Below are 25,103 nucleotides of genomic sequence, written 5' to 3'. Positions count from 1 at the left end.
TTAGCAAATTTAAAAGATTGGATATTGTGAAGATATAGTAGTTTGATTATAATCACATCCATATATACTACACACTACTGCACGTTATAACATGATTTTAACTGAAGCACTTCTTTATTCAAAATGAAATGACAATGCAATGCGCACAACTGCAAGTTAGAGCACATTTTAGGGTACAGGCAGAAACAAAAATTACTCTTTTGTGAATTTTGGTTTTAGTTTAAATGTATTCATTTGGCATGGAAAGTTGATTTCTCTTTTATGATAACATTTTATACTTTTTAATATAAGCATAAGAATACTGAAATCCACAAGCAAGGAATACCAATGTTCTTCAAGTTCTCTAAAACTAAGACCCCATTTAATCCTACAGATAATATGAAACCTGTATCTGAATTATGATTATTTATTAATTTTTTTTGCTTTTACTTCATTCCCATCAATGTCCATGGTATCATCAGACAATGAATAGATTAGAGCATACTTTCAATCAAATTAGGAGTTGTGAAAAATGATTTCTATCATGGTCACATCACTATTTGGTAAAATTTGGTCTCATGGCATCAAATTTTCCCTACAGAAACCAGGCCCTATTAAGATCAATCCTGATTAATGGGAAGTCTGTGGGAGACAATTTGTATTCTTCTTTTAATCGGTTTTGCATTTGGAGCCCACAGAGTGGTTCAATTTTTAGTTGTAGAATAGTACTAGAAAGTAACATTTGGGAATGGAATTTCTAATCTCTTGCAGATAGCACCACAAGCTATTACTATATGTTGTTGCAGTATTCCCTTAAAAAAAATTGGTAAATTATTTGGGGGTGAGCCAGAGTTCATTACTGTCATTAGAGTTACAAGTGACTTTTGCAGGAACATTAGCTTCATTTTAGTATACCAAATATGATCTTTCCTAGATAGTGGTAGTTTATCACTGTAATATTGTGTTTACAGATTGCAGAAGAGTATTTTATGCAGTTATCTTTATGTATAATCCAGAAACTGCAGCTATTAATCATGCTGACTGGGTACCTGAGCCAGACATAAAAATTCATTCAAAACACACAATTGGTGCCACTCTTAGCTCCTGAACAAAAGATACATGCAGGTAGTCCTAAAGTTACAAATGTAATGGAGCCTGCCAATTACATTCATAATTCCAGGATTCATAGGAGTGAATCACATAACCTGACCGCAATCAATCCCTCCTTTTGCCCATGCATTTGCTAATCAAATGTGCAGGGCGTTAAGTGCACATGAGGTATCTCTGGGTGAGGAAGGCCATGGGGGCCTAGTGATGGAACAGGCAACCTGCTTCAAGACCTCCCTTGGCCCACTGAAATGCCTCATTCTCCCTCGTCTGGGATTCCCACAATTGCTCCCCCCCCCATCCTTCCATGCCAGGTCACTTACTTTATGAAGATCTGTCTCCTCTCCAGCCTGTTCCTTTGCCTGTTCCTGGCAAGCGGTGAGCAGAGGGAGAAAGGATGAGCGTGCCCTGCTCAGCTTCTCTGACCCACCAAGGCTTTCTGCCAATTGTGCAGCAGCAGGCAGCCTCGGTGAGTCTCCTCCAAAGACTTCCAGGCTCAGCGCAGAAAAGTGTTTGCATGCCATTAGGGAGGTTTGGGGCAGCAAAATCACATTGCTTCAAGCCTCCAATTGGCTGCACAGACTGGAAGCTTATGGGTGCCCTGATCTCATGGGACTTCAGGCACCCATTCTCTGCAAAAGCGGGATGGGTGCCTGAAGTTGCACGAGATGATAGCCCGCAGAAGTTTTCGGTCTCTAGCCGAAAAGTATTTATGCACCCATGGAGCACCACTTCAAAGAGTCCACAGGGCTTGATTTTAATTTTATTCATTTATAACATAAATTATGAAAACACAAAAGCAAATAGTAAGGGACAACAATAGTGAAAGGGAAAATGAAAAAGTATGAAGAAGGATAGGGAAAGAAACAAAAAGCATTATTTCCGACTCCCTGTGTTGCAGTAAAATAAGACATTAAAATTGAGTCTCAACTTTTTACATTTGTATACTTGTATGAACCAGCCATTTCTGTATCAACAAATTTATGTAAATTTTAGATGTTTCATCCATATATTCTACCATTGCTTAAGCATCACATTATACCCAAAATATCTTGCCCACTGAGTCATACAGTGTTTTACCTATTCACTTTCCAAATTCTATTTTAATAGTTTTGTAGACCTTGGCAATAATATGATCATCACTACTGCACAGTAAATTTCAAATTCATTTTTAGCAAAATCAAACCCATGGCTTTTTAAATCTAGTTTAAATCGTTCCTTCATTTGTAGATATGTAAACCAATGATAGATGTGACGTTCTAGTTCTTTCTTAGACCTGAGGGCAGGGTTTCCAAAGTTGAAAGATAATATGTTGCCATATGTACACCAGTCTAGTTTTATCACCATTTCTTTTCTTAAAAAAGCTTCTTGGGGGGACACCCAAAGAGGCAACTTTGTAAAGAAACTTGTTTTATATTTATTCAACTCTCAATATGGCACTAATAAAGTGATTATTGAAGTCAATGTTTACTTTGACTTTATCATACCATAAATTCGAGTAGCCTCTTATTCTGGAGTTTTACCCACTTTTACCCAGACCAGACAGCATGCATCAATTCACAAACCCAAACCCCCTCTTTCCTTAGCATCTTGCAATAGCTTATATTTAATTCCTGGTTTCTTTCCTTGCCAAATAAATTTAGAAATATCCCTCTGCCATTGTTTAAATGGAATGTCCGTTGCAAGTACTGGTATTCTCTAGAACAGTGGTTCTCAACCTTTCTAATGCCGTGACCCCATAATACAGTTCCCCATGTTGTGTTGACCCCCAAGTGGGTGTGGCCACCAATAAGAGGGAGTAGGACAGCTAGGGAAAAAGGAAAAAAATGGCGGACAGCATGGTTTGGTGACCCCCGTGAAATGGTCATTCGACCCCAAATGGGGTCCCGACCCACAGGTTGAGAACCACTGCTCTAGAACAAAAAGAGCATTGTTGGTAAGACTTCACTTTTCTTCCCCTTCCCTGCCTTAGTTTTCTTTTTAAATAAGTGAATATTTTAATTATTAGATTTTCCTAAAGTAACTCTAACTTTCTATTTTGTTAATCCTAGGATTTGGGTATATAACAGTGGTGTAGAGCCTACAGTTCAAGGGTTAAATATGCCCCCGCAAACTCTTGCACATCCCATGCCTATGCAATCATTTCTGCCTTTGCTTTTTTTAAAAAAAACCCAATCTAGCCTAAATCCTGTAATTTCTTCAAGATCTCTTATTCCAGCACAAAATCTTGACTCTGTTTTAAAGATCATTTAAGGTCAGACAGGTGCTGCCACCTAACAGGATTTACATCAATATTCTCTTTTTATACAGCAAGGCTGCTAGTAACCTTACATTAGTGTTATAAATATGTGAAGATCAAAATTTTAATTGTCAAAAAGATTGAGTACACCTCTACAGATTTTGGATTGGATTACACACTTAAAGATTTTGGATGTGAGCCTGTCAGTAATTAGAAACCATTCTATAAACTTTCCTTTACCATCATTAAACCCTGTAATCAAGACATCGTCTTTCCCATTTTAAGAGTAGGAAAGCCTAGTCCTGATTCTAAATTCCCACAAGTCTCAACTCATCCATCTGATCATTAAATCCAGTGATTGAGCCAACAAACACAAAAGACTATGTAACTGGGGGGGGGCAGGGGGCAGGAGGAGATAGTTTGGCTTGAAAGGATGTATTTAATTCTAACCCAATCAAGACAACCTCTAGTCACATGAATCCATTTAGTCCTCTAATAGCTGTATTGTAGAAAGATACAAAATGTTCCCACAGAAAACAGATAAAGACTTGGCTTAATCTTTTAAATTACTGCATGTAAAGGGAAAACAAAAACAAATGCTTATATCAAAATGAAAACAAAGAACGGACATATTTCAAAAGTTTATCATTAATACAAAGACTATGACATGGGAAACTATATGACTGACATACTGTACATCTACCAATAATATTGCATAAAAATATTTTATAACTAAAAAATACAAACTAAAGTAGGGATTTAAAATCCACAAAAGTAGCAGTTCAAAATTGATATCTTCAACAGATATATCACTATGCACTAGAAACAATTTAAAAACAGGAAGTGTCACAAAACCCAATTTTATTTTAAATAACCTATCATGTTTTAGAACAGTAAACTTCAGAAAAATAGATTAAGACAATGATCATGAGTGAAGATACTATAGTTAATGCCATAACAAAATAGTTGACATGAGAAAAACAGTTTAGAACAGTGGTTCTCAACCTGTGGGTCAGGACCCCATGTGGGATTGAACGACCATTTCACGGGGGTCGCCATTTTTTCCCCCTTTTCCTTAGCTGTGCTACTCCCTTTTATTCTATTGGCTTTTGAAAGCCAACAGAATAGACTCTCTTGAATAGAGTCTAATTCTATTGGCTTTCAAAAGCCAATAGGAAATGTCCAGGCTGTCTCTGCCCTGCTAAGCCTGCCAAAAGTCCTATTCTGCAAACGGTGCTGCACCAGTTGAGCAGTCCTCGACTTACGACCGGTTGAGTAGTCCTCGACTTACGACCGGTTGGGGGTCGCAGCATTAAAAAGGTTGAGAACCACTGGTTTAGAAGAAATGCATTTTAGCATATATCCAACAATGTAACAGGTTAAAGGAAACAGGCTCATACTGTACAGGTTGATACTCAGAAAATTCAGAGTTACAGTATCAGCATGTGATTTCATTATTTACTAACTAATTAGCATGAATTGTCTCAATACTTAAGCAGTGAATCAAGACTCAACCTATCAACCACTACAGCCTTCTTACTATCTGCCTTCCTGCTGTCTAATACAGAGGAAGGGGTAGAGTGAGACATTTCCTAAAACTAACAAAGCAAATAAGTGCGATGAAAGATTACTAGATGTTTTAACATTATTTGTCAGATCGAATTGTACAGGTAATCCTTAAGTTATGAATATAAAATAGAGCCTGCCAATTATATTCATAACCCAAAGATTCATTGATTAGATCATATTAAACGAACGTGATTCTTCCCTGGTTTACCCAATGCATTTGTTAATTGAATGTGCAGGTCTGACCACCCAAATCCTCCCCATCCCTGAGATATCTCATGCTCGCTTACAATCTCTTGCGGTCCCCATAGTTGCTTCTCCCCATCTTGCTCTGCCTGGTCTCCACAGCTATTGGGCCTGATTTACTAGTCTCCCAGATTCCACTTGCTCTCCCCACTCCATTTTCCATGGTTTGCTTACTTTTCAAAGATCTCCAGAGTTCCAGAAGAGGCTGACTCACGTGACAGATGCTGATGAAGCTGTAAGAACATGAGATCTAAGGAAAACAGTTTTGCCAGCATCTGAATAAAAAACCGGATTTTCTGCCACAAGGCCAGCGTCCCTGCAGGCTTCGTTTCGGCCCAGCCTTATGACCAGGTCATAAGTATTGTTTTGGGGGAAATCGTAATTTTGAACCGCTGCTAATTGAATTGTGGTAACTTGAGGAATACCTGTAAAATATCAGAACATCAACTTGACAGGAAGACTAGCACTACAACTACTTTAAACAAGCTATAGTAACAAAATGTTGTTAAGTCTTTAATTATGCTATGCCCTCCTTTCTTTTACCTCACAGATTCTGGCAGGCATTTGCTTAAGTTGCTTCCAAATATTATTTTACTAACCAGAACTAAAATAATGTTTTGTTCCACTTTGCCTATGTAATGGGTAATGACCATCTTCTTTATCTCTACACCAACACAGTAGATCAATGATATTACACTTGTTTTTTCCTATAGGCAGCGGTTCTCAACCTGTGGGTCGCGACCCTTTTGGGGGTCGAACAATCCTTTCACAAGGGTCGCCTAAGACCATCGGAAAACACATATTTCTGATGGTCTTAGGAACTGAGACACCGCTCCTCTATCCATCTCCAGGCGAGGGGAGCGGGAGGCGGAGGAAAGCTCGAGCAGGGAGGGACCTGGTCCGGCGAGGGCAGAGCCGCGTTCAGGCGCTGCTTCTGGAGCTCACGGATGCTGGCCCGGCTCTGGCATGCTTCGGGGTAGAGGTGGTCTATTGTATTGCCGCCAGGAGCCTCAGCTGGCTAAAGCGCCTTTCAGAGAAAGAGCAAGGCCGCGGTGCAGAGCGGCCCTGCTTTCCCCTGCAGGGCAACCCAGCCAGCAGCGTCCTACTCTCGTCATTTCAGAGAGGAGGGAGAGGAAGAAGAAGGCATTTGCCCGGCGGGCTGCTACCTCTGCTTCCTCACGACGGAGAAGTGCTTTGAGGCAGAAGGCAGGTTATAAAACTGACGCTCAGCTCAAAGCGGGGATGGGAGGGCCTCCGAAGCCACTGCTCCTCTGTGTGCAGACGGATAGCTGGACGGCTAGAAAAGTTCCCCAACTCTTCTGCTATGGAGGAAGAAAACCAAGCTTCGAGATTTCGCGAGCAGGTGTGCAGACGTGACTGAGTTTTCAAGAAGCCCGGCAAGCTTTACGTTGAGGCGGACGGTTTATAAAAGGAAGGAGCAGTCTCCTCATGCTCCGGAGTGGGGGAGCGATGGTGGTATGTCCATTTGCTTCCCAGAAAAAGCTGCTCGGGACATCTCCATTGCAAAAAGATAATGCCCTTGCTTTCCTATGATGTCAAAGGTGTCCTATGTTAGGAAAAAACAAAAAACAATCCCCACGCAAAAACAGTCCACTCGTGATAATGCAAAACCTAATGAAGAACGTAGCTATTTTTATTACTCTTATCACAACTCTGAGAAGTAAGTTGGTGGCAGTTGCTGCACAGGAGTTAACTGAGCTCCCAGATAACCCATCCTCACACAATTGGAAGTTTGCATTAGATCCCCTAAATTCCCAGTGATAAATCACATTAATGATAAATCTGGGAGCTTTGTTCCTACTTATGTGGCAGGCATAAAAGTATAGTAACTTTTTCCTCTCTTCCCATGGCAGCTGGTTTCACCCCCCCTTGTCCTCTCCTCCTCTGAGATCCCTGCAGCTCTCCATAAGACAGCACATACTTTTTGATTCCTGCTGCTCAATCCCTCCTCCTCCACCCCCTTGATGGCTTCCTACTTGTGGGATGCAGGGGAAGGAAGCGCCATTTCATTACAGGTGGGAGAAGGAAAACTGGTCCAGGCAGTGAAAAGGGAAGAGATCAAAGGAGGGGGAGCTTTGGAGATGAAAGCTGCTTTGGGTGGATGTTTTGGTCTGCAGCATGTGTTTCTCTTTCCCCTCCTGCCTGCCTTTTCTCTGTTTCCTAGTGTGCCTCTGGAAAGCCAGGAAGGGGGGGGGGGGCAAAATGAATCTGCTCCGAGTGTGGAATCAAGAAGCTCCAAGGGGTCTTTTCTTGCAGTTGCTGCAGTAATGCCCCCGTTCTTTCTGCCCTGGCTGCTGCACCAAAAGCAGATTATTGCTCACTGGAACCAGCAATGGGGTGGGAGGAAGGAATGGATTTCCCTTCTGCTGCCTCTGCCTCAGTGGACAAGACCTCCTTCCAAAAATCTCTCCTAAGATTCTGGCAGGCACAACTCCAGAACTGAGCTATGCTGGCTCAGGAATTCTGGGAATTGAAGTCCCCGAGTCATAAAAGAGCCAAGGTTTCCCTTCTGCCTTCTTCAGAGAGAGAAGCTCTGAAGGTCATTAGGATCAACTGTCCTGGAAAGACAGGGGTCCTCTTCCACACCCACAATGAATTTCAGCTGGAGGTAGAAAAACGGGCAGTGGCTCAGGCTGAAGAGGCAAATTGTGTGAGCCACATCACACACATGGACAACAAATGTCTACAAGTATAGCTCCCCTTGAGTATCACCTCAACTAATCCTTATTTTTTCCCACTCCATAAGCACTCCCCCCATACACAATCATATTAATTTTTCACAGGTCATGCTTAACCTAATCAGGCAACTTCAAGGGCTCATTTAAGAAGAGAAAAGGTCAGGTCTCCCTTCAGAGCCATAGGTGGAGCAGCTGAAGGTGTGATTCGGCACCCATGCTTCAAGACAAAATTTCATTTATTTGTAATCAGAAATAAATATTTCACAATATATAATTACATATTGTTTTGTGATTAATCACTATGCTTTAATTATGTTCAATTTGTAACTATGAAAATACATCCTGCATATCAGATATTTACATTACAATTCACAACAGTCGCAAAATTACAGTTATGAAGTAGCAATGAAAATAATTTTGTGGTTGGGGTCACCACAACATGAGGAACTGTATTAAAGGGTTGCGGCATTAGGAAGGTTGAGAACCACTGCTATAGGAGGTTGTGTTACAGTTAGGGTTAGACTGTTATTGCCTGATATTCATTTGATTCTGACCTTTTTGGCATTTTGAAGTTTTTTATAAGACATGAATGTTCATTTGATCATGGGGCTTGAAGTTGGATGAGTATAGTAATTGCATTAGATCAACCTAACCAATGTGATAGGCTAAAATGAGAGAAGAATAATCATGTATATTACTCCTAATTCATGATAGCAACATAAGATATGAATAAGATAAATCAGAAACGTGAGGGAAAGCATTTGCTAAAAAAAGTACATATTTTAAGCAGTTGAATCCAGTTTGCTAACTAGAGAAATCAGGATTCCAGAATAAAGCTTAAGTTGTCAAAAGCATTGGTTCTGCTTATTGGAAGTCAGCTATAAAATGCACAATTGACAATCAAATGACAACAGGATATTGTGACAGCTGCAAGTGCCAGACAGTTGTGAAGCACTTGAACGATAATCACATGACTATGGGGACACTGCAATGGTTATAAATACAAGGACTGGTCACAAAGTTACTTTTTCAGAGCATCGTAATTTTGAACTATTTCTAAATAGGACAGCTGTTAAGCGACGTCTATCTGTTTATGAATTACCTCAATACCATTTATGTCTTTTACAAAATTTGGGTTCTTGACATGGGACCATCCTTCAAAGTTTAGATCAGCATAGCACAATATTACAGGCAAAATATTGAAAATTGCAAAATAGTCATAAACATAGGGAAAATCACTTGGGGACAAAACTAGCAAAGATTCATTTGCTAAAGTAGGATTTAGTACAATGTATAACAGAACCACAAATTTATTCTTGTTGAAATGTATTCATATTACTACATAAAATTAAACACACAAAAAAGTAGTTTACCTCTTACAAAAAGAGATTCAAGTTTGAACTTTCTAAAATAGTTCATCGTTAAAATATGTAATGAACAAAGGATGTTGCTTGGAGAATCTGTCAATCCATAATTACCAATGCTAGAATAAATTTATTAGTTTATGTCGTGGTATTACTGGCTAAAGGAGAAGGAGGAGTGTAAGGTATTGCAGCATTAGAGTTGCTCCATATGAGGAAACGAAAGAGGTAAGACTACTGGTACCTTTATTTGGTGTTTCCCAAGGCAATTTAGTCAGTATGGCGAGATTCTTGTAAATAGGTGATCAATAATAAAGAAATTGTTTTGGCCTATGCACCAAGTTGTTCTGGTCCCTTGAGGATGACAATTTAACATAATATAAGGAACAGATTTTTGTTTTTGTTATACAATTATACCACCAAAATTCTAGCCTCACAACTATTAAAAATAGATCAAAGTTCCAATTAACACAAAAAATGTGTTAAAGATGAAAATAACTGGAATTCTAGGTGAATGTGTCCATGAGACAAAATGAAGCTGAAAACTTTAAAATGTTACATTATACACTCTGATATAATATTTTGGTTACTTATTTCAGTTAATTAATTAAACCTAGTGCTTAAGTAAGAAAGATATTGTTTCCCATTGTATTCAATTAAATGCTCCACTATTCATGACACAAAGTTGCAGGTTTTTTTAAAAAAAATAGTAATATGAAAAGCATCATTCATTTCACTGTTTCAATAGATTTAGTCTATTGAATCCACTGAGACTCATGGGCAGTTCATCAGCTTAACTATTCTACTTTTTCTTCCAAAGAGCACTGTTCAGAAACATTTCTGAAAACATGTGTTACATCTGTAGCGGATTTACATCTGTAGAATATTGATAGTGACTGTTCTTTCAGTTTTATAGAGATATCATTATTTATACAAGCATTCATATTTCCTATGCAATGAAGATTATTAACAGGCAACAGTATACAGAATTGTGCAAGAAGAAGAAATAGAAATAGAATTAAAATACGTATTTAATGACAGCAAAATGTTTCCTTTAATAGGAGATTGGTATGCAATCTGAACAAATGTAGTATATTTGAGACTCTAGAGTCCCTGTTTAATAATTGGAGTTTGATTTATCAGACTAATGCACCTGTATTTTACAGCTTGAAATGTTGATGTCAGAGATGATGCCATTGTGCTATGTGTATTTCAAAGGAAAATAGGCTGCTACAGTAAACAATAGAAAATAGTTTGCATCTGACTCTTAAATGAAATCCAGAAAAATACAATGAATCTAGTGAGACAATGTACAAGTATAACTTTCAGTTTCTATTCTCAGAGTTCTATAAACAAAATAGCACCCTATGCTATTTAATACTGTAATCAAAATGGTACCTTCTTAATTTAATAAAATACGTCAGTTACAACAGAACTCTATGTGGAAAAAAAGCATGCTGCGGAATGCCTCAAGGCTATCTTGAGCCCAATATTCTTCAACATCTTCATAAATTATCCCGATGAGGGAATAGAAGGGGAACTCATCAAATTTGCAGATGAAACCAAGTTGGGGGGAAGGTGCCAATATTTTGGAAGATAGACTCAAGATTCAGAAGGATCTTGACAGATTGAGCATTGGGTCCTATATAACAACTTGCAATTCAGTAATGAAAAAAGTAAATCCCTGCACTTAGGTAGGAAAAACCAAATGCACAGGTAGAATACAATAGGCAGTAGATGGCTTAATAGTAGTGTCAGAGAGTGGTATCTAGGTATTCTGGAGGATCACCACTTAAGTATGAGTCAGTAGTGTACTGCAATTTCCAAAAAAGCCAATGCAGTCCTAGACTTTATCCACAAAGAGATAGCATCAAGATTACAGGAAGTGTAGTACCATTCTATACTGCGCTAGTGAGACCTCATTTGGAATACTGTACCTAGTTCTGGTTGCCACGATACAACAAGATCCTAGAAATAATGCAGAGAAGACCAACAAAGATCATAGAGTCTGCAGGATAAATCGTATGATGTACAGTTACGGCTATGTCTAGCCTAGTAAAGAGTCTCCTCCAGGAGTTGTAGGTAGTCCACCACTGGAAACTTTCAAGAAAAAAATGGACATCCATTTGTTTGAGATAGTGTAAGGTCTCCTACCATGGGTAGGGAGTTAAACTAGAAAGAACTCCAAGATCCTTTCCAGGCCTAGGATTTTATGACTTGCTTGAAAATGAAGCAACAAATCAAGCCACTATATATGATGCTACTGATTGTTATTTTAGGTTATTTCAAGAGGCAAACCTTAACATACAGTGAGCACTACAAAGAAGTGGTTGCCACCTCCTCTATCTCATTAAATCTTTGGAATTTCCCATAAATACAGAAAAGCAGAAGGTAGGGCAAAATTCATATTTTTCCCTAGGAGATCAGCGGTAATAGCTCTTCACATTTTTAAAAATATCCTGAACTTATAATCGTGGTTGAACATAGACTGGATTCCCAGGAGGGAGGAACTGCATTCCAGAGATCAAAGAGACAGCAAAAATTAGATTGGTTGGGAGAAAGAGAGTTAGGACTGCTTCTCTTTAGGAATTCTCAGAGTGTATTTTTAATGATGCAATAGTTGGTTTACTTTGGCAAGACTTGTATCTATAGGTAAAGAATGATAAAAGAAACTGCCTAGAAGTAATTCTATTTATCTTTCTTAATTTGGGGGTCTGACACAACCGTAGGAATACAAACAAAGAATTACAAATAGTCTTTGACTTATAACCACAACTGAGCCCAGAATTCTGGTAGTAAGTTGTTGTGGTCATTAAGCAATCTTATGGATCATTAATCAGGAGGACTCAAAGTATGGAAAGGCCCTGGGAACCATAATTCCATTCCAACCCAGATGCACCTCTTGCACAGATTTGTGCCCTGCTAGGTCTTACACCCTTGGTTCTACTGTTCACTCCATCATCCCTTGCTCCACATACATCTTCCGAAGATCACCTTTTCAAACGAGTGCCAGTCAATGTAATATGTAACCCTCCTTCAGAAGCCATTTTGTGCCATTCTGGAGGCAAGGGGCATCTGTACTCAGAAAGGCGTGGTTTTCCAAATTGTGCCTCTCTGAGACATTGCAAGAATGGTGGCCGCTTTCAGAATAGAATGAAATGGTCTCTCTAAAAGCCATGTGTTGCATCGTCTGGGTGCTCTTTCAGAAAGGTGATCTTTGGAAATGGCCCTTCCAAAAAAGCCTCACAGTTTTCCTATACAGAAATCACTTTCTGCCACACCAGAAGTGGGCACTATTTTGGAAGCAGCCACAATTGCCAGATAGTAAGAACTGGGCCACTTCCAAAATGGTGTCTGCTTCCAGGATGGCATGAGAAGGCTTCTATACAGAAAAGGCCACAAGATGGATCAGCTGATTCTCTTTTGGAAAAGGAATTTTTGGAAGACCTAAGTGGAACAAGGAATGATGAAGCAGCAGAAGGTCCAAATGTGTGGGACTCAGCAAGGCAGGAAAAAGGCTCAAGGCCTTTGGGGACCTAGCCAAGCAGGAAGTTGACCCAAGTGACCCAGTAGAGTGGATAACAAAAAACACAAACAGGTGGGGGTAGTTGCAGCATTCTTGCAGTCAGTTGTAAGGGTAGGTGGATCACCAAGCAATTAAATTATGATCACATGACCGCAGAGGCATTGCAAGGGCTGCAACTTTGCATACAGATTGTTAAATCTCTTCATTCAGCACTGTCATAGTTTTGAACAGTTACTGAACCATATGAATGGTTGTAAATCAAGGATTACCTGTACAACAAAGAAATATAGATCATTTTAATTTCTTTACATAATGAATATTATGCCTAATTTCATTCCTCTGAGTGGCTCCCGTGAATACAATATAATAGGTATAATTTGGAAGGACGAAGATAAGCAAAGGAACAAGACACTCTTCCCAAGCCCCTAAAGCCTGACAAAAAGTCTACATTTCAGGAGGTAGAGTATTCTAGAACAGAGATCCCCAACCTTTCCAACTCTGTGGCCTGGTGGGGGGAGAGAGGGGAGATGGTTCCACACAAGTGGTGGGCAAGCGCATGTGCAGCTCCATTTGCACAAGCAGCGGGCACACGGGCCTGCCATTCATGCAAATAGAGCAACATGCACACTCACCCACTGCTCACACAAGTGGAGGTGTACATGTGCACATGCTCACCTGCCACTTCCATGACCTGGTTCTGATCAGCTCAAGGCCTGGTAGTAGGTTGGAGTTTGGAGGTTGGAGACCTCTGTTCTAGCGTAAGAACTGCCACAAGAAAGCCTGCTTTTAAACCCCTGGACCACTAACATCCCGAGGGACAAGAATCAGAAACATAATTTCCTAGACTTAAGCACCTGCGCATGTCCCATTTTTCGTTGGATAGTATGAAGGAAGATCCAAATTCAAATCTGCTCTCAGCCACAGAAGCTTGGTGGTAAATGTTAAATACTCACAGCCTGACTTTTCATAGTTGTGGGGGGGGGGGGACAGAATCCAATGGATGGCACACTAAATTCATGCACAAACCTACAATTAAACAAAAAATATTAATTTCTTCCAGATACTGCAAAATATTTAGGAAACAGGCTTATCTCCTCCACTGCTATGATAGTGTGTGGGCTTATGTTTCAATTGTCAGAGCAAACTAATTTTCATGTTTGGCATTAAACAGACCTTGATGACCATCTACTGTAATTTCTTTTTCAGATGGATTTGGAGACATTCATATTAATATAACCAATTTCTTTGTTTAAGTATGTTCTATGCTGCCTTTATAGGGTTTAACCCAAAATACAGTTTATGCATTGTTTAAATAAATAAACATGTGGGATGTGACAGTAGTGGGAATAGAAATTCCTACTGCTGTCATATAAATTGTACTCAGAATGGCTACTGGTAATCAGAAGTGCATGATTTTCATATTATTTTTGTTAACTACTTTTCAATGAATGAATTTCAATATATATTTTATAGGGTTCTCCAGAATAACATTTATGAATCAACATTTTTTGAAACTAAGATTATATTATTTCTTATTGGGTTTCAAAAATGTCTAATCCTTAAAATTATTACCATGAAATCTGTGGATGATTTATTACAAAGTGAAAAGTTTACTCTCACTAGGGTTAGAGGCACATAAACTTGAAATATATGAAAGAATCTACCTCCTGTCCATAAAAATCCAATCAATTAATATGTCAAAAGTACATACTTAACATTTTATATAATCTCATGTTATAGACTGGTGTTCATTTTTTTCCTTTGTTACCAGCATTCAAAAAATTATTACAAATCTGAAGAGGGATGAGAGGGAAGAAAGGAGATGAGAGAGAAAAGAGTAAAGGAGGGGAGAAGGAAGTAGGAAGGTTGGAGGAGAAAAGGAGAAGTGGGGAGAAAGGGGAGGAGAGTGGTGAAGGAAAGAGGAGAGGAAGAAGAGGGAAGTAGGGAAGAAAGAGAAGAAAGGGAGAAAGAAGGTAGAGAAGAAGCAGTGTGGATACAGTGAAAGGGGAAATGGGCAAGCAATACCAAAAGTCATGTGTATGTATTTATTTCATTTTATTAAAAGTATCTTATATATGAATGTAAAAAGAATGTATGTTAACATCTGATAAATATCACGGTATATGTATGGGGGAGAGTTTGGAAAAATAAAAAATTATTTAATTATTTTAAAAATTATTTTAAAACAAATTACAATTGATTATGGTGTTCAACATAATGGCCAGGTTTCCATCAAACAAATTAGAAGATTACCTTGGATTACCAGGAGAAAAGTGTATGCTGATATGTATTGCCCATCTGGATCTGTTTACTCTTCCCATTAGCATGATAAATTAAATTAGTTAGAACTGAAAGTTGATTGTATTATTCAAACCAAAAATTTTTGCTTGCCGTTCTCAAACAAGACAACATGAGTATCAGTAGCAAAAATGCAACAGTGCAGGAACTCAGATTTAGATAGAACAGACATGTCAAACTTATGACGTCACTCAAGGTATCGGAGCTTTTTCCCCATTGCTGGCAATGGGATGGGCGGGGTTTCCTTGTGGCACGTCCGGCCCGTGGGCCAGCAGTTTGACATCCCTGAGATAGAATAAGTTTTTCATTTTCTCTTAGTCAACCATAGAAGAGTAACCAAGCCAACATAAACAGACTGTGTTCCCAGTCTTCATTTTTGATAAACCAGGTTTCTCCAAGATCTTGGTTTTGGGTTGTATGCAAGTGTGCTTGTATAGTGGCTAGAATTGGCTAGAATTACTAATATAGAAAAAATCTGAATTACATCAATTCATACAATTAGCAGTATTGAACACTGCAGCATTCTTGTATTACTGCATAATTTATCTGTTGTTACTGAAAGCTGACTGAAGCTTTTCACAGCTGTTTTATTCATGGAAAGACATGTGAGACAAGCTCTATAAATACTATCACACAGAACTCTTAACAACATGCATCCTTCTTACACAGGATGTCAAAACTGACACCTTACACTCTTGGCCAAAATCCATGGCAATTGCTATTTTGGGGGAAACATTAGTAACATTTTAGTCAACAGTTTGTCCCCACAGCATATCATTCTCTCTGAAAATCTTAAGTACCGTATTTTCCGGCGTATAAGACGACTTTCTAAGCCACAAAAACCTTCTTAAAAGTTGGGGGTCGTCTTATACGCCGAGTCGTCTTATACGCCGGAAAATACGGGTATTCTATTTTATTCCTTTACACATGTGGTTTGGTATATTACTCATCAAGTTTTCTCTCCCCCCCCCTCACTCAAAAAGAGTCCTTGATTGGTAGAGTGGCAGTGGGGAGAGCAATTAAACTCTAAGCTGTTTGTTTCAGCAATCCGTCCCCGCGGCTCACCTCTAGCAGGCGTGTGGTTTGCAGCTGCTTTTTGCTAACTTGAAGTCACAGGCTGGTAAATGCCTGTGGGTCTCAATCTGTCTCCTCGCTGCTTCGCACTTTCCAAGCTGGAGATCAGGGTGGGAGGGAAGGATTGGAGGGAGAGGGAGGAGGGAAAGGAGGCGTGTGTGTGTTGTGTGTGTGTGCGCACGCTTCTCCTCGCTGCTTTCTGAGCTGGGAAGGATTGGAGGGAGAGGGAAGAGGGAAAGGAGGCCACGCGCACGCACACACACGCTTTGCATTTTCCGAGCTGGAAATCGGGGTGGGAAGGAAGGATTGGAGGGAGAAAGGAGGCGTGCGTGCGTGCATGTGTGTGTGCGCGCGCACACACACACACACTTCTCCTCGCTGCTTTGCACTTTCTGAGCTGGAAATCAGGGTGGGGGGGAAGGATTGGAGGGAGAGGGAAGAGGGAAAGGAGGCGTGTGTGTGTTGTGTGTGTGTTCGCGCACGCTTCTCCTCGCTGCTTTCTGAGCTGGGAAGGATTGGAGGGAGAGGGAAGAGGGAAAGGAGGCCACGCGCTCCCATGGTTTTATTGTCTTATCCTTCCTTTCAGCTTTAGAGTGAATTAGGAAAAGTTTAATCCACTTGCACTGTTTTATGTTTATATGTTTGATGACAGCCTTATGTTTATAAATGACAGTTTTTCTGCTAAGTACCTGCATGTCATAAGCATTTGAATTAAAATTACCATATTGAAATCAAATCTGATGTTTTTTAATTTTTATTTGGTGTGCGTTGGAAGAGGGGTAGTCTTATACGGTGAGTATAGCCCAAACTCTATATTTTAACTGGAAAAGTTGGGGGTCGTCTTATACGCCCAGTCGTCTTATACGCCGGAAAATACGGTAGCTATACTAAATAACAATTGATTATTCCAGTAGATGATACTAGGAAGTGTATATACTTTGCTGAATTACCTCAGATAATTTCCCAGGAATATAGAATAGTTTAATGAAATCGATATTATACATACATAATTTTCTATGCGTTATTATAAATGAACTGCATAAATGGAAAATATATAATTGTTTACAGAATTATAAAACTAGTCTTTGACATATAACCATTTGTTTAGTGACCAAAGTTACAAAAGCACTAAAAATAGTGACTTATGAGACTTACAACCATTGTAGCATCCCATAGTCACACAACCAAAATTTAGACAATTGGCAACTGGCATATATTATGAAAAATGCAGTATCCCAGACCATGTGATCACCTTTTGCAAACTTCTAACAAGCAAAGTCAATAGGAAAGCCAAATTCACTTAATAACCATATTACTAACTGCAGTGATTCACTTAACAACTACAGCAAGAAAGGTCATAAAATGGGGCAAAACTCATTTAGCAATTATCTTGCTTAGCAACAAAATTTTAGGGTCAATTGTAGTTGTAAGTCAAATACGCCCTATAATCCATATTGTTATTAATTTAAGTGCAGGAAGTTGAAAAAATATAGAAGACAGCATTAGTCACCAACTTTATTTGGCTCTCAATGGATCTGACATGACGTCAGCATAAATCACACTGAGTGTGAAGATGATTTTATTCTTTTAAGTGTGTTAGGACCCATCCATTATTATTTGTAGAAAACCATCCATATGTGCCTTAGGAAATCTATGTTAATAGAAATATTCCATTTTTCTGTTAACATCTTACCTCATACTTCTAAATATTTCATCTGTATGCTATTCTTTCATATCCATTTTCAGAGGAGTTTCTTTTAGAAACTCAAGAGATATATCAATCACTCAGAACTATATAGTTAAAAAAGGAAGAGGTTGGTCACAGGGGCAATTCACATTAAATATAGTTTTAATCATCTTCAAAAGATAACCCTAAGCTAACAGTAACTGTAACCAAAAAAAAGGCACTGGGGCATTATTTTCTCTCTCTCTCTCTCTCTCTCTCTTAAACTTGAACATTTAACCATGTTTACTATATATTTTGAAAATTATTGAAACCAGAGCAAGCCTGTCCAAGTGAATGTTGATTCACTTTATGTCCAATCATATACAGGTAATCCCCAAGTTACAAGCATTCACTTAATGTTCATTTGAAGTTACATGATCAATGCCCCCTAGTGTTTACGAGCAAATCCCAAAATTACGAATATTGCAGCACCATGGCAGTCGTTCGTCCTTATGAATGAGGACTTGACGGCAGAGGCTCTGCAACATTCATGCTATTTCTCCCCCACCCCGTCCCCACAACTCCTTCCCTCTCTCTTCCTGCTGGACTCACTTAACTTGCAAAATCTATCTGCCATGGTTTCTTTCCCTTTGAGGGAGAGGAGAGTCAGCTTGGAAATGCTTTTTGCGCTGACAATGGAAGCTCCTGAGTGCCTTAATATCACACAAATTCAAACACAAATCCTCTGCAAAAGAGGTCATGGTCCCCAGAAGCTTCCATTCTGGGTGGGGGAGTTTTTGCTTCATTTGCATGCCTATGGGACGTGTGGAATTGGAGTTGGCCAGGCACAGGAATGGGGCGTTGACTTACCTGAACGCCTTTTCTCAGCACGGAGATGGATAATCCACTCAGTGGGTTGAGACTGTGTTCCTGCCCAATCAGATCAGTCAGCCAAAGTTGCCACGCCTGTCCTGGACCACGACTTCCCAGTCTTGACACGAGTGCAGCCATTGACTGACAGTAAGACGTTTTGGCTCAACTAAATATACCCTATTATCCTAGTCTATAAGGGTGGGTGTGGATTATCCATCTCCGTGCTGAGAAAAGGCGTTCAGGTAAGTCAACGCCCCTTCTCCAGCACTGGAGATGGATAATCCACGCAGTGGGACATACCAAAGCCTATTGTCCCTTGGGTTGGGGAATAGACTGGTCCCGTGTGTAACTTTGGTCTAGAACCTGCTGGAGAACCCTCCTCCCGAAGGAGGCCTCTGCAGAGAAGTACTTGTCGATTTTGTAATGGCGAATGAATGGAGAGGGCGAGGCCCAAGTGGCTGCCCTGCATACCTCTTCAATAGAAGCCTGCATGGCCCATGCTGCTGAGATGGCAGCGCTCCTTGTGGAGTGGGCCGTGATATGCTTGGGGACTTGCAAGGACTCTGCCTGGTATGCCCCAGTGATGCATGCCCTAATCCACCTACCGATGGTAGAGGACGAGACCTTCCGGCCCCTAGTGGCGGGGTGGAAGGATATGAAAAGCGCTTCCGAGCGTCGGAATTCCGCTGTGCATGAAATGTAATATCTTAGTGCCCTTCGTACGTCCAAGGTGTGCCATTGTTGCTCCAGGGGATGAGCTGCATTTGGACAGAAGTCTGGAAGGACTATTTCCTGTGTTCTGTGAAAAAGGGAGTTGACCTTTGGAATGAAGGAAGGGTCTATTCTTAAGACTACCTTGTCCCTGTGAAAGTGACACAGGTCCTTCCTCGTTGAGAGAGAAGCTAACTCGGATATCCATTGAGCTGACGTGATAGCTACTAAGAATGCTACCTTATGGGTCAGGTAGCGAATGTCACATGTTTTGAGTGGTTTGAAGGGCGCTCTGGTAAGAGCTTGTAGTACTCGTGGTAGTTCCCACTATGGATACCTGTGCACGGTTGGCGGTCTGATGTCCGCAGCCCCCTTGAGAAAGGATCGTATTAAGAGATGCTTGCCCAAGGTTTCACCGGGGCTGGCAGAAAGTATAGTTGAGAGGGCGGTGATCTGCCTGCGCAGCGTGTTTGGCGAGAGGTCCCTCTCTAGGCCATCTAGTAAAAATCCTAGGATCTTGGGGACTGTGATCCCTTCAAGTAATAATTCCTGTTTAGAGCACCATGATAGGAAGCTTCTCCACGTGGCCTCGTAGATACGGTTCGTGGAGGGGCGCCTTGATGCCTGTATGACCCTAATTACACCCTGTGAGCAAGCCTCCTTGGCTAAAATTGACCGTTCAAGAGCCAGATGGCTAGTTGTAGCCATTGTGGCTCTGGGTGGGAGATCTCCCCCTGTTTGAGGGAGATCCTCTCCGGAGGAATCTGCCATGGATTCGTGCAGGAGAGACTCCTCAGGTCTGCGAACCAAGGTCTCCTTGGCCAATATGGGGCCACAAAGATTACCTCGGGTCTTTCCCGCAGAATCTTGCGTACTACCGCCGGAAGGAGAGGTAAGGGTGGAAACGCGTACAGGAGTCCCCTTGGCCATGGGCTCCGTAACGCATCCGTCTGCTCTGCTCCCCTGGATGTGAATCGGGATAAGAAGCGAGTTAGGTGGGCATTGGAAGGAGAGGCAAATAGGTCCACCTGGGGAAGCCCGAAGCGGTGACAGATCTCCCTGAAGATCCTCGGGTGTAGTTGCCACTCCGAGTGATCTATTGTTGATCTGCTCAACAGATCTGCTTGGATGTTTGCCTCCCCCGATATGTGGTCGGCCTTTATGGAGGCCAGATGTTGTTCCGCCCAGCCCCCATAGGAGGGCCTCGGCCGAGAGCGAGCGAGAGTGTGTGCCCCCCTGACAGCTCTGGTGAAAAAGGACGCAAAGGTAGTCGCCCTGGTAGCCCAAGCTATTGCCTGGTGCGTTCTCCTGTAGTTGGACTCACTCTTTCGATCCTCGGTTTTAAGAGCCTCAGCAAAATCTCCTGATATGGCCGTGTCCAATATCAGGGGACCTATGGGTTCGTCCACCACCGGCACCTCCAATGTTCCCTCTAGCTCCCTTGCTACGTTAAATAGCTTCCTCTCCGCATTGCTAGGAAGCGGTAGGGAGGTTGGCGCTGCCCACTGTTTCCTTATTGTGTTTAGGAACATGTGTTTAGGAACATGGTCGGGCATGGTATGTGGTATTGAGTGGTTACCTTTTCGGCGAACGTTGGCTCAGCCTCCGTGTCAACTGTGACAGGCTCCGCTAGTGTCCCATGCCCCAGATGGGCTGTGGCCTCAGCCTTGCGCAGAATGGTAACAAAAAGAGAAGGGTTAAACAGGCCGCTGAAGGAGGGTCCTTGAGGTGAGGTGTCCTCCTCTTCCTCAGACATTTGAATCCCTTGTGACGTACCTGGCTGGTCCAGGTAAGCTTCCTCTGAGACCGACGAGTCTGAGAAGGAGGAGAGGTCCTGATGGTCCTCCGTTTCCTCCCGATGCCTCGTTCTAAGTCCTAGAGGCTTGGCTTTGGAAGTTTGAGCCCTGGCCTCAAATGCACGGTCCACTGCCTGTGCTATTAGGGTAGCTAGCAGATCCCCCGTCAATGCAGGAGGGGTAACCATTGCCTGCGACCCTGCAGGTGCTGTGGTTAGCGTGGTCCTCGGGGTTTCCTGTAACCTCCGTGGGGAGGGGGATTGGGAGAGCGATGAGAATTTGCCTATCCCGCCCTCTGTTTGGGACTGTGATGAGTTCCCTATTGACCAAATGCCCCATGAGTTCCCTATTGACCAAACGCCCCAGCGGTAGCTCGGAGCCTATCCCCCCATTCTGCCTATTTTCAATTCTGGCCCTTTTCTGGGCTCTGTTGAACTCTTTTTCTAGGGCTTGGTGTCTTCTGATTGCCTGCTTGTCAGCCTTCTTTGATGACTTCCTTGCAGCCTTTCTAGGGGCTGCAGAGGATTCCGAATCCTCTGAAGAGGGTGCTCCAGAGGATGAAGGCAGGGCTCCAGTGGAGGGAATGATTGCTTCCTCCATTCTCTACTAACGCCGGGCCGCGATAGGGGGGACCCAGGTAGTAGGAGAGCTCCAACTTTGAGTAAGGACAGGTGCACTACAGGGGGCGTCTGGAACTCAGGAGCAAACTCTGCAAAATTGTCAGAGTTAGTCACTGTGCACGGATAAGAACAGGCATGCTAATGGGAATGCCTGGAATCCGGCTGGATTATGGTGGGTAAGGACGTGACTGAGGATGCCTGGAACCCACCACTAAATCCAGAAGCGTACGGGCCACTAATGGGGGACCCAAAGTCCGGAAGGAGCCAAAGGCAACTGAATTCAGTTAGTTATGAAAGGTTCTTATTTACTTTGGATTGAAGGCACCAAGTCCTGGAACAAGCATCTGATTTGAATGTCTCTAAATGAATAATAGGTGCTCTAGTACCTCAGTACTGTTTGCCTGTTAATTTACTCCAGCGGCTGGACCTAGGCTTCTCAGGGAGCATTGGATCCCCTGTTTGCACAAAAATATGGCCGCCGCTGCCAGGAGACTACTGCGCATGTGTTAAAAAGGCCAGGAGGCTACTGCGCATGTGCTAAAGAGGCAGGAGACTACTGCGCCTGTGCTAAAAGGCTGCCGGGCATGCGCAGAAAGTCTCCCCTCTTGCCTGTGCCACGTGCGGTTGTAACAAAGAGTCGCGCGTGCTCCAAGCTGCCCAGGCAATGGCACCTCGTTTAAATGACCCTGAGCAGCCTAGTGAGTGAAAGAAGCTGCTCCTTCGCTCGCCAGCTGTTTCCCTTAATCAATCTCCCTCCCGGCATGCGTCCCCTTTGTCCTCCGCTCCCCTCGCTAATTGCTTGCCTTTCTGTCTTTCTTTTTTTTTTTATAACGCACGGGGTTGCACGAGCTTCCCCGTTTGTTTAAGGCGGCTGCCGGCTGCTCCGGCGGTGGGAGGGTGAGGGGGTGAGGGAGGGGAGTTAGGGAATTCCCCCTTTCAAGTGAGGGTGGTTTCCCCTCTAGGGAATCTGACTTCCTGAGTCTTACAATTTAGTAAGGGAATTTTAGAGTAATCAATTAAATTGAATTAAATTATCTCCAATTAATTTTTAAAACTAAGCAATTTCAGCTACTAGAAGATAATCCCCCACTGGAAAGGAACTATACTTGCCTAGGAGCCAAAGTTGTGCGTCTGTTCTCTGGGCCAGATCAGTCAAGACTGGGAAGTCGTGGTCCAGGACAGGCGTGGCAACTTTGGCTGACTGATCTGATTGGGCAGGAACACAGTCTCAACCCACTGAGTGGATTATCCATCTCCAGTGCTGGAGAACAATGCCTTCCGTGGCCCGGGTACTCTGCTCGCTCACATGCGCCGGCCTTGGTTTGAAGGCAGAAATGAAGCCTTCAACTGAATGGGAAAACATCACACGGTGGGTCCCCTTGCACCTGTGTCCAAGCTGCTGGCAGCGGCAACAGCTACCTAAGCGACCACGATCTTCCCTCTCCAGCCAGCCACCCACCCTGCCTGGCCTACTGCTTGCTTGACCGGCTGGTGGCACAAATCCTGACCACTCTTCTCCTTGTCCTCCTCCCCATTCAAGTGGCAGCAGCAGCTTCAGTTTCTCCACTCTATCCGAAAGGAAGAAAGTGGAGGCGCAGAGAAGGATTGCTCTCAAGAAGACGCAGGTGCGCTGCTCACTCGCGTGCATCGGCCTTATTGAGAGCAATCCGGCTCTGTGCTTCTGCTTCTTTCCTCTTGGATAGAGCAGAGAAACTCAAGCCGCTGCCGCTCAAACACTTTTTATCCAAACGCAGATCTGAGAGAGATTGGAAGGTCTGTGGCAGCTTGCTCTGGGGGCTCATTTTCACCAGAAAAAGACTTGAAAAAAGATATGCCTTCAGGGAGCCATGCTTTTGCAGGGGATTTGTGTTTGAACTCGCATGATATTATGGCATCCAGGAACTTCCATTGTCAGTGCGAAAAGCATTTCCAAGCCAACTCTCCTCTCCGTCAAAGGAAAAGAAACCATGGCAGACAGGAGACAGATTTTGCAAGGTAAGTCTGGCGCGGCAAGAAGGGAGGGAGAGGCATGAGGTATCTTAGTGCATCGGGGAGGCCTTGGGGGCCTTCCCCACTCTGAGATACCTCATGTGCATTTAACAGCCACCGGCATCTTAACGAGCAGGGAGTTTTCTCGTTCAAGGTACGATTCACTCCAAGTTTTCGAGTTACGAATGGAATGTACAGGCTCCATTACACTCATAACTCGAGGTCTACCTATAGAAGAATAGAAAAAATGCATGAACATAAACTTTTATATTGTTCCCTCCTGTTCAAATTCATATGCACAGTGTAAAACAATGGTGTTACTGTGCTGGCAAATCATTCCATTAAAATAAAGGATTATTCATCAAACACCTAGATGAGCTCTGAAAGGCTTTGATCACTCTCAGAGGCAAAACTGAAGATTGGACTGAAAAGAATGTTATTGAAATCTAGGTTTTACATAGAAGAGAGCTTCGTGGGTTAAAAGATGGTTAGCAAGAATTAAACTGGAATATTGAAAGTAAATTAAATTTCCTCTTACAAGTACCAACTAGTTGGTGAGGCATTAAGGAAGCCAGGTTAAGGGGGGAAAGATAAATAATTTGCCTGATATAATAAACTGTGTAATGCATAAAGCTTATAGGAGTTTGACTCAATAAAATTTTTATTCTATTTTTTAACTATTTTAAATTATTGTCATGTATGCTAAAATACTTTAGATTTCAGTGATAAAGTCTGTAATTTATTATCCAGATCTGAAAAAAAAGGTCAAAAAGATATTCAGAGATCACACAGGCAAAAACACCACTTCTGTTGGCGTCTCCTTAACTGCACTGTGTGATCTGCCAAGATGAGTTCTTTAAAAAAACTGCTAACAATTGGGTCAAACATATCCCTCTATGTTTTCCTTCCAAATTCAAATCACTGCACAGTAATAGAAGCCCTATTTGCATATATTTTAATACTGGCTATACACTTATATAGTTTTAGATCTACGTAAGAAAACACATCATTTAGCTATTATACACAGATAAGCTTTCACTCTATTTTCAATATTTGAAAAATAAGATTTACAGTGAGGGAAAAAATTATTTGATCCCCTGCTAAAGTTGTACGTTTGTCTACTGACAAAGGAACGATCAATCTATAATTGTAGTGGTAATTTTTTTTTAACAATGAGAGACAGAATAACAACAATGAAATCCAGAAAAACCCATTTCAAAAAAGTTATAAATTGATTAGTATTTTAATGAGTGAAATAAGTATTTGATCCCTTCGCAAAACATGACTTAGTACTTGGTTGCAAAACCCTAGTTAGCATTCAGAGGTCAGAAGTTTCTTGTAGTTGGCCACCAG

At 41.8% G+C, this 25,103-nt stretch overlaps 1 protein-coding gene across 3 annotated transcripts in view; it reads right to left on the bottom strand.

Annotated features, from left to right (window-relative positions):
* The window catches only part of LOC120297793 (sodium-dependent phosphate transporter 2-like), a 92,896-nt gene that overhangs the window by 52,466 nt on the left and 15,327 nt on the right, over positions 1 to 25,103 (bottom strand). The window contains exon 1 of one of the 3 annotated variants that reach the window (XM_039320823.1): positions 5,312 to 5,332. The exons of the other annotated variants lie outside the window; for them this stretch is intronic. The gene's annotated coding sequence lies outside the window, so the exon portion shown is untranslated. Of the gene's footprint in view, positions 1 to 5,311; positions 5,333 to 25,103 lie in introns of those variants that run through there. 3 annotated transcript variants of the gene reach the window in all.

This window comes from Crotalus tigris, unplaced genomic scaffold (genome assembly GCF_016545835.1).
Source record: "Crotalus tigris isolate CLP2741 ecotype Arizona unplaced genomic scaffold, ASM1654583v1 scf7180000023710.216627, whole genome shotgun sequence".
Classification (NCBI taxonomy): Eukaryota; Metazoa; Chordata; class Lepidosauria; order Squamata; family Viperidae; genus Crotalus; species Crotalus tigris.
Note: the sequence above shows the minus strand (reverse complement) of the source record. Positions and strands in the feature narration are given on the sequence as shown.